This window comes from Ornithodoros turicata, chromosome 1, assembly GCF_037126465.1.
Source record: "Ornithodoros turicata isolate Travis chromosome 1, ASM3712646v1, whole genome shotgun sequence".
In the NCBI taxonomy this organism is placed as follows: domain Eukaryota; kingdom Metazoa; phylum Arthropoda; class Arachnida; order Ixodida; family Argasidae; genus Ornithodoros; species Ornithodoros turicata.
In genome coordinates, this window is record NC_088201.1 from 67,572,449 (window position 1) to 67,580,866 (window position 8,418).

Here is an 8,418-nt window from a genome sequence, read left to right on the forward strand (position 1 = left end):
TAAAAGGAAAAGGAAGAACACAAAACTAAAGCTGAAAAGTCACACACGGTCACACAATCACAAGGCGTTGGCAAGGTTCGAAGCGTGGAGGAAGCGGAGGAGCGCAGTGGTGACTGCCCACTCGGTCGACTGACAAACGGGACCCAGTAAGGTAGCCAGTGTCATAGTGCCGTAGCCAAGTTGGGGTAGACGACGACAGAGGGCGTCACGGTGCAGAAGGTGCCCCTGCAGTGTATGATGCAGTGAGGAATATCGCCCACCACGCCACAGCTAGTGCAGAGGGGAGTGCTAGATTGACCCATTTTGAACAGCTGCAGCGGTGTACGGGCGACCTTTAGGCGGAGACGGTGAAGGAGCAATTCCTCGTGACGAGTGCAGCAACACGTAATAAAGTAGTCCTGAGAGGTTGGTAGTGAAGGCAATGGAGAAGGATGTGCTCTAGATCTCCCAAATCACCGCAGTGATGGCATCTCGGAGAGTCAACTTGCCACGACCGGTAGCGCCACTGACCTGTATAAGCAACATTGAGTCACAGCCTATGAATTAATGCAGCGTTTTAATGAGAGGTGTTTCTTTGCAGGTGGAAAGTAGCGTTGGATAACGCTTAGAAGCATAGATGGAAGGAGAATATCAGTTGTCCATTGGCGGTGTTACGATCGCATGCAAAGCAGATGACCTCATAGACGGATTGGAAGCAGGAGGGAATTTTGAGGGTCAAGGTTGGACTACCAAACCGGACACACATTGCGGGAAGCAAGCACACAACTTCCCTTGTTGTCGTTTAGGAGGGTTTGTGCTCCTCGTCATTTCCCACGGACTCCGATCACCAAAATACTAGGTCGCGTACCTGGGAGCCGACAAGGACGTGGTCCCAATGCAGTCTACAAAATCGGAGGCCATCGGAGCATCTTGGTCTTCCCCTACTATCCATGCTGCTGGACTGCCGCACCGCCGACCACTTGCATATCTCTTGTACATAATTAAATAATCACTTTCGTTATACTTTGCTCCCTGAGTCAGTTCCGCATTTCTTTCGTTGCTGTCACGCTACCAAAGACGCCAAGACGTTACAGCGGGAAGCCATGGATGCCACTAGACGCCGAAGATTGGAACGAAGGTCTTCCCTCAGCAGTGCTATACTGACTCGTCTCCTAGATGAAAGATGTGCTTCTGAGGCGCTGTTCATCTGCCTGTTCATCCCCACGACACCACAATAGAACCCATTGGAGAACCTGCCTGTGTCCTGCTTCGTACACATACTGGTAACCATTATCACATCCGTCACTATAGGGGTGCAGACGAGCGTCGTATGCCTGTGTTCTCAATAACTACCTTGCAGTGCAGACTTTGAGTTGGTGAACACGCACGCTAAAATCAACTATGTGCTGCAGAAAGAATAGAATGGCATAGAGTTCTTCAGCTGTTTATGAGGTTCAATGCGAAAGGCGTTGATGGATGGTATTCGGATGGTATTACAAACGCCGATGTATACTTCCCATTTCTGGAAGCACCATCCGTGTATACGTCTGCAGTCGCGAAAAATGTATCTTCTGCCAGATCATAAATGTGGGCTCGAAACACTGGGGGGCGGGGGGGGGGGGAGGGATTGGTCTCTTCGTTCCCGAAGATCCTAAAGACTCACGAATATGGGCGCGACGGGTAGATACCAAGTGGCTTCAGACAGTGTTACATCCTTAGCTAGCAAGCGAGGCTCGGGCGTGTCATCTGCGCTACTCGGTAAAAATCACTTTCGGGGCAGTATCGATCTTTCCTGACGAGCGGTTGACGGCGGTGGTGCGCACGCAGATGGGAGTACGCGATCGAGGAATTATCAATTTGATAGGTCCGCCATCACCACATGAATGAGTATCAGACTCATAATGCTTCCTTGCGGGACTCCTTGTTAAACAACATGCCTATGGCTTTGGTCTTGGAATGTACGGCGAGCGACAGTTCCAGCTGCCAGAAGAGCCAACGCAAAAAGGGTAAGTCCTTGTTGCACATCAAGGTCCTCATTCAGTCTTAGAAATTTGGCATGTAGGGAATGTGCAATGGTTATATTTCAGTGACGTTTACTGTGGGTTATGGACTGGTGGGCTCGTGGGAAGAGCATTATCTGACAGTGAGAGAGGCATTTACACCGCACCTTCTACAGCGAACCTACATGCCTCGCTTATCGCGATACCTGTGACGCGATAGATAACACGTTTGCCCCATTGCAGAAGTTTCAGATTCGAGGGAGCATGTTCTCACCGTTTTGGCTACCTTGACACCTGAGAGCCGTACCGGTACTTCAAAAGCACAGGAAGCTCGCTTACAACTAAGCAGCTACAGTACATACACTTTCGATTATTATGTGAGATAGTTGCAACGGTAACAATAGGCTTTTTGAAAGGAGGAACCTAACGTTTCACGTTCCTCCCGTTGTAATCTGGACGGGAGGTCCGACGTCTGTATGACACTTCCTACAGGTGAACAGGTCCCCGCCAGCCCTGCCAAACGACAGCGGTTGGGGATATCTTCCTCGGGTGATGCCGACAATCCGCAAGACGTGGATGTTCCCGATAATACCATGGACACTTCGGTACCGGCCGCTCCCCAGCAGACAGATCAGATGAACGATGCCGACACTTCTCTTCATGACCCGTTCCCGGCCACTGTCACTTACAGGAAGAACCGAGCCGGTGGTATTCCCGTACTGTTCCCACCAGCAACTAGTGACTACTCCTTCTGGAAGGTCAACCCTAATGTAGTCGCCAGCGAAATGCGCCTGCTAGCCCAACAACAGGTTATGCACCACCGTTTCCACCGAGATGGATCTCTCTTCGTCTCCGTCCAGTCTGAAGCGGCTGCCCGCAACCTCTTGTCAGCTCAGTGTTTAGCTGGAATCCCTGTGTTACCTTCAGTACCTCAATCGTACGCCAGAAATATGGGCAAGATTTTTGCTGTACCTAAAGACTACTCCGATGACGATCTCGTTCTCTACCTGAAAGACGCAGGGGTTATATCTGCAAGGCGACGGGTTCGTCATTCTATGACAGAAGATGGCGGAGATGTGTTCACCCCGTTGCGCAACGTCATCCTAACTTTTCAACCCACAATCCCTCTTCCACACCGAATTGCCCTCGGGTTTCAGACCTTCATCGTTCAAGAACACATAGAAGACCCCATGCAGTGCAATAACTGTCAACGATTCGGCCATATTGCTCGAAATTGCAGAGGTGCTACTAGGTGTGGCATATGCGCTGGGCCTCACCACCAATCAAACTTTAACAATAAGAGAGAGCCAAATTGTGCTAACTGTAAATCCGGCCATCCTGCATCGTTCTATTTATGTCCCGTGAAGACCGCCGCCACGAAAAGACATCAAGACTGAATATTACGACTTCCTTCTTTCGCTGCCAAGGGCGGTAATGTCACCGTCACGACTCCTACGAATGAACACGACTTTCCTACACTCCCACCTCGGTCTGCACAAGGCGAACGAAGGTTGCAGAACACCACTGCGACGAAGCCCATCAGAACCAGCCACCCGACACACCCTGGTCCATCAATGCAGATTGCACGCACTTACGCCGGTGTAACAGACCCATCAGGCATGAGAAGACAGTTATCACCATCAACCATTGAAGCTGTCCCTTCTCTGACATTCTTCTCTGCGGCACTCACAGCAGTCAAGGCAATTGTCTCTGCATTTCCTGGTGCGTCGCAACTGCCTGGGGTTCAAGCGCTTTTGGCATTGGAGACATTACCTTTACCTCCGCATGATGGAAATGTATAGAAAGGCCATTGCGATGCAGTGGAATCCTCGCAGCCTACGTAATAAGCTTCTTGATTTTAAATCTCATCTCCACCAGTACAAGTTACTTTTCATAGCTGTATGCGAACACGGCATGGATGCTGCACATCGCGTTAATGGTTATACAATCTATCGATCTCATCATTCCTCTGAGAGCATGCAGAACAGCGTTATACATTCGTAATGACATCGTTGCTGCACCCATAGGGTTAGTTTGTCATCGCTCTTATGATTATGTCTCCTGCAAGATCCGCCTTAGGCACATGCTGTAAACAGTTCTCAGTATCTATTTACGTCCCGCGGTACAGGTTCCGTGGACTGACCTCTAACACTTATCCAATTCACTGGAATCCCCAGCTTTCGTACTGGGTGACTTCAATGCTCATCATGCGACCTGGGGAAGCCGTAGAACGGACGGACGGGGAAGGGGATTGTTGGAAGCAATGGAGACTGCTCACATGTGCCTACTTAACAACCGACAGCCAACTTATAAGCGATCACCAACGTCACTCGATGTACTGGATCTTTCCTGGTGCTCAACAGGCATAATTCGCCGCTTGTCTTGTGCTACCGATGTCGACACCCGAGGTAGTGACCACTCCCCCCCCCCCCTATATTTCGCACGAAAGACTGCTTCTGTCACCCACTACTGGACTGATCCCTTTCACAGACTGGAGACTCTTTCGTGCCGGCTTCCGAGCATCTGTGCACACCGGTATGTCCACAGAGGCCCTCTCACAAGACATTCGTTCCACCATGCAGAACGCAGTGGCCCTGTCTAAGAGGGTAACAGGTCACGTAGGTCATTATCCAGCAATTAACCACCTTACAGCATTACGTCGCGGAGCAGAGAGAAGGGCTCGCCGAACTGGGCAACTTCCTGACATTGCGGCATACCGCTTGATGAAAGCTAAGGCAACACGAGAACTTAAGAACGAAGACCGGAAGCGTTGGCGTAAGTTTTGTCAACACCTTTCACAGTTTCACCCCGCCACAAATATCTGGAGGACAATTCGAGCTCTGAAGGATGCGCCCCCAATCCTCTCGCAGCATTGGCTCTCGTTAAGGGTGTAGACGAAATCACGCTAGCGACAGTCCTTTCACCACCACCACCACCACCACGCTAGCGACAGATTTCTCCGTCATCCTAACGACACCTGCGGCTGCCTCAACGTCTGCGGTACACAACAGTTTTATCCAGAGCTTGACAACAGAAATCCACCAAGACTGGCCCCGTCCACCGGAGGATATGAACTGCGACTTTACTGTAATCGAGCTGAAGTCTGCGTTGAAACTTGTGTGTGCGATCGCCCCCAGGACCAGAGAAAATCACCTATGCCGCACTGCGAAACCTTCTCGAGCAGTCACTCCAAGCTCTCCTTCATGTTGTTCCTATCCTGAAACCAGGCAAACCCCCAAATGCCCTATCCTCCTTTCGCCCTGTGAGCCTGACAAACTGTATGGGAAAACTGATGGAGAGAATGGTTTTGCCTGGCCTCGACTGGTGGCTCGAAAAACAAGGTGCGTTCCCTCAAGAAATGGCTAGATTTCGTCGCCACCGAAGCTCCATGGATCCAGTTCTCGACCTAGTCTCTAGAGTTCAACATGCTCGTGCTCATCGGCGGATCGTTCTATCGGTCTTCCTGGACATTAAGCGCGCGTATGATATCGTCTCGCACATCTGTGTGCTCCACGGGTTGCGGTTTTTGGAGTATCTGGTCGCCTCTTCAGCTGGCTCCACCATTTCCTTGCGGACCGAACTATCGTTGTCCGCAAGTGCCACGGCCAAAGCCCCAAGCACCCTGTTCATCAAGGCGTACCCCAAGGAAGCATTCTCAGTCCTACACTCATTAATGTGGTAATGGCAGGACTAAAATCGATAGTTCCTCGCAAGGCAGCATTCTCCGTGTATGCCGATTACGTTGCCCTTTGGACAGCAGACAAGTCACGACCAGCCATTCAGCGCCGTTTGCGACAAGCCTTAAACAATGTCCTTCTCTACCTTACGCGACTTGGAATGGACCTTTCGCCCGAAAAGTGCGTCGAGCTCTCTTTCACTCACGAGGCTATGAGTAATTTCCCTCTTTGGGTGGCTTCAAAGAAGCTCGAGTCTGTGCGTTCCCGTCGCTTTTGGTGTGGTCCTGGACAGAACCTGCGCTGGGCTCGCCACATTAAGCACCCTGAAATCAAGGTGCAGCAATGGCTTCCTGCAAATCAACATCATTCTGGCTTAGGCTGGGGCTGTGATCAGCGCTCCCTTCTAGCCGTTCACGCGGCTTTGGTGAGGGCGACTGTGCTTTACAGCCTTCCAGTGTTGCACAGTGTTGCCAATGTTGCACAGGGCTTCTACAACATCGTTAAATACCCTTAGGACCCTGTTCGCAAGAAGCCTTCGTCGCTGCCTTGGAGATCCAAGAATGGCTGAAACACGGCAAGTCCTAGCTGAATCTGGTGAAATCCCTTGGAGGTCCTCAGTGAGCGGGAAACGGCTAGACACTTCCTACGTTTGTGTGCGCGCGTTCCCCGTCACCCATTCCTCAGGAAAATTCGATACCGTCATGAAAGTGATTTCCATCGCGTAGCGCAGAGGAGACACCAGGCTCTCACTGGCTCACACCTAAGAACGTCACATCACCGAACGGCCCCTTGTGTCTGCCTGTGTCACCCACCCTCGCACGTCTTTCTGACCTCTAGGACCGCAGAGATCAGGTTCCCCTTTAAGTCCTTCGAGCCCATTTTTATGCTCTCGTAGACGCGAAGTTTTCTACCTCTGCCGCCGCATACACCGATACGCATCTCGAAATGGCAAGTCCACGTCGGCATTCGCCATCCCATCCGAAGGCGTAGTTGAAGGACGTCGCCTTTGGCATCATACTTCATCAGCTGCGGAACCCTATGCCATACTTTTCTTTCTGGAGCATATCGTTCACTTTACCCCACGGAATCGGGTGGTCTTCACTGACTCAACATCTGTGCTGCAAGCAATTGAAAAATTTGGCATACGAGGTTCCTCCGCACCCTGGTTATGGATGTGTTAATGGCTTACAAACTTGTCTACGAAGCAGGGCACAGGCTCGTTCTCCAATGGGTTCCAGCCCATTGCGGTGTCGTAGGCAATGAACAGGATGACAACGCCGTCGAAGCAGCTCTCTCGTCTCGGAGACGGACGCGTATTGCACTGCTGAGAGGAGATAGTCGATCCGCACTTCGACGCCTCGTGGCTCCTCTGGCTTCCCGCCAACGGACCGCTGACATTCTACCTCCCGCCATGCTGAGCAGAGTTGATCCAGCGCTCGCCTTCCGCGTGCTTGCACGTATCTCTCGTCAAGATGCCGCATTAGTTCATCGAATGCGCCTCGACGTGGCCTTCACAGCACAGCGGTGCTACCGCTGTGCTTGATACAAGTTGCCTCTCCCCACTGCAGCCACTGCGGTGCTGTTCAAGATCTAGAGCACATTCTTCTCCATTGCCCACACTACTAACCTTTCCGAACCGTACTCTCCGCATCCTTCAACGAGCTAGACTCCCGCCCCCTCTCTTTCACAAAATTGCTTGGTCGCTGGCCACATCCAGCACACCAACGCTCTGCCCTCAAGGCTCTCTTCACCTTTCTGGACACCACATGACTTCGATCCTTATTGTTAAGGGGCTCACTATTTCATTCCCCGCATCACCACCAGCAAGAGGGTAGAGTATGCGATAGAGTAGGCGATGAAACGCCCCAGCGATTATCCCGCAATAAAGTTGTTATATGTTAATATAGCAGTGGTTCTCATCCTCTTTTTTTTTTTTTTTTTGCTTCTATTCCGTTCATCAAAGCGTCAGCCCTCCCCGTCCCATACTAACTTCAAAGCAATACACGCATAACAACTTGAGGTATTTTATTGCATCTTCCGAGTTTCTTGAAAATATTGTTTCTGGCCGGCGACTTTATCACTAGATATCCCTTCCGGTAGTGTGCGCGCCCAGGAGCCTTCACGACATACCGTCCGAGCGTTTCTGGCGGGGCAGGTCTCCTGTGAATATTATACTACTCAGGGTACGCGCAAGGGTCGATTGGCGGGGACTGTTACATGGTGTCATTCCCCCCTTGACATTCCCAGATTCCCCCAGGACGGAATTTCCCACCGGTTCAGAATCCCTGCCTCATAGGCTGCAAGTGCTACGTCCTCGGGGAAACTTAGCCCTGCAGGATAACTTCCGATACGCGTGTGCTTTCAAGTTATCCAAATAGTTAGGACCTGTTTATGTTCTGCAACTTCAATTTGGTTCAACAAGAACAACAACCTTATTTGGAGATGATGCATGGAGAGTTTCGTCGCCAGGGGCGATACTCTACCCCAGTGCTAGTTTGCTGAGCTCGAGATCGCGGGTTCGATCCCGGCCGAGGACGGTAGCAATGTGGGGGAGGTAAACATTGCTTCCAGCCCCGTGTGTCGGAGATTTTCGGCGCACGTCAAAAGAACCCCATATGATCGAAATTATCTACAGCCCTACCCTGCGGCACGTGCAGCATGTAGCCATACATACAGGCAGACAAACCTTACGTCTAACATCACAACACCATTATTGTTGGTGATGTGGAGAATTAAATAATGAGCCCTTTCACAATAGTGAT